A 2523-nucleotide genomic window follows, 5' to 3' on the forward strand; every position below is an offset into this window, starting at 1 on the left:
TCCAAGGAATGATATTAAACGGTAGTCAAGACACACAGAAAAACAAAGGGTCGTTGCAATATCGAATCTGAGGCATTGCTCCTTCTTCTACTTTCCACCTGCTAACAAGTCCCACGGCTCTCAGATTTAGTACTTGAAGCTGTGGGAAGTCACCAGCTATGCAATTAACATCGCCATTTATGTATCCGCCAACGAGTTTCAAGGTTCGCAGGTTGGCTAGCTGTCCCAGGGTCTTTATTATTCCTGCATCCAGTCTATCAGGGTATGCTATGGTAATCTTGGTAAGACTTGTAGGATACGCATTCGGATCTAATGGAAGCTTCGCGATGCAAAGTAGCTTTAGCGTTCGGAGTTTGTTTAGGCACCGCAAACTGTTCTCTAAGAATTCTTTTTCTGGTGGCCCTTTACGCAAAGTTAATTTTGTCAAGTTGGGGAACATGCCCTTTTTTAGGACGCTTGCTGTTCTTGCATTAAGATAGATGTTATTCAGTGTTTGAAGATTCTCCACCTTTGTTTCTCCAATTTTCATCTTCGATATTGATGCTCCTATATGCCACATTTTTTTTAAACTGTAAACATCAATGTCTAAATTCACATGCCTGAGTGACTTGAGCTTCCATATTTTGTTTGGTAGAGTAATAGGCTCTTGAATCCATAAGTATAGCGTTTCTAGATTCCAAAGGTTGCATAGAGAAGCTAAAACATTATTTCCAATTCTTCCAGAAGATGCTCTGACTTTCAAAAACCTTAGATGGATCAATGTCTTCAATCCACGAGGTGATAAACATAGCTCCACTCGGTTCATGTCCAATACACGAGCCAACTTGTAGCCATTCTTTATCTGTTTCCACCCTTCTGATTCATTCTCCCAGTAAGTGCTTTCACCAAACAGAAGCAGAGAGCGTGCAGATGATTGGTTATCTTTGGTTAGCCTCAGTCCTCCTCTATACTGGAGAGACATCCTACGGGAATTACACTTATTAGCATCTGACTCTGTGCACACTTCCATAAATTTATTTTCCCTGCTCTCTGAAATGCATAAGTCACGAAGAAGATCATGGACTCGACATGTCTTCACACCGCCATCAGTCCTCCTACTTGCCACTTGCACCAAGCTCCGCTCCACAAGCTTATCTAAATACATGTCAGCAATATCTTCTACTTCTGGTGAATTTGATGGTCCAATTTCTTTTTTCTGAATGAACCCTTCAGCTATCCACAGTTGACACAATCTTCTCACATGGATTTCATAATCTTCAGGATACACTCCCAAATAAAGAAAGCACGGCTTTAATGCTTGGGGAAGGTCATCATAGCTAAGCTTCAAAATATTGGTCACGATTCGATATTCTTCCTCCTGAGCAAGATACCAAGAAACATGATTATTGATTTTAATCCATTCTCTTGGTGATCTTTCTTTTTGGCAACCATACCTGCTAACACAATGATGGCAAGTGGCAAACCTTTACAAGTTTTAGCCATTTCTCTGCCAAGAGGTTCAAGTTCATGAGGACATTTTTCTTTGCAAAACACCTTTTTATAGAACAATTCCCAACTTTGACTTTCATTAAGAAATGGAAGTTCGTAAGTAAAGGTTGCTCTTGTATAGTGAGAAATATTCTTCACACGTGTGGTTATCAATATTCTACTACCATTGTTGTCATCAGGAAAGGCTCCTTGCAAATCATCCCACACTTGAGTATTCCAGATGTCATCTAGAACTACCAGGTATTTCTTTCCACTCATGCGTTCTCTGACCTTTCTTTTCATTTTCGCTTGATCGGTTAAATCTTTGTACTCCTCTGCAGGTAAATCCAAAAGCTTCAAAAGACTCATTAATAATTCTTGAGCTCTGTAGTCGTTGGACACAAAACCCCATACACAACAGCGGAACATGCTCTTGATCTTGTCGTCGTTGTAGATCTTTCGAGCAAGAGTGGTCTTTCCCAAGCCACCCATGCCTAATATGCAAACAACTCTACGACTCCAATCTCCTCCTTCAAGTTGGCTAATCACCTCATTGGAGTCATGCACCAAGCCTACTACCTCCTCTTCTTCCACATCCCTCCTTCTCGCAATCAATGAATCTTCTGCAAGTTCTTTGTTTCCCATATGACTTTCAAAATCACCTTGTTGGATGCCGTATTTGGACTTATTTTGATAGATCTCATCGATCCTTCTCTTGATGGTAGTAATCTGATCATTCACCTCATGGAGCATCATCACATGGTCTTTACTGTGGAAGCACTTGCTCAACACGTTTCTGCTTCCTTGCTTGTTGACATTGACAACATAGGTGTCTACCACGTCTTCAACTTCGTATGCCACATCTCTGATCTGTTTCACCACTTCTCTCACAACCGGATCACCGTGCTTTTTCTCAGAACTCTTGATGAAAATGTTCATGAACTTCATTTCATCACATAGAGACCTGATTTGATCCTTCACGCCCGAAAGCAATCTTACTTCACTAACAAGCAACCGCGACAAGTTGTCCAAAACAAAGGTTACAACATTATCCAT

The 2523-nt window shown here is 40.8% G+C and overlaps 1 pseudogene; it reads right to left on the minus strand.

Annotated features, from left to right (window-relative positions):
- On the minus strand, positions 1-2523 carry LOC130975942 (disease resistance protein RPP13-like; annotated as a pseudogene).

This window comes from Arachis stenosperma, chromosome 4 (assembly GCF_014773155.1).
Source record: "Arachis stenosperma cultivar V10309 chromosome 4, arast.V10309.gnm1.PFL2, whole genome shotgun sequence".
Lineage (NCBI taxonomy): Eukaryota > Viridiplantae > Streptophyta > Magnoliopsida > Fabales > Fabaceae > Arachis > Arachis stenosperma.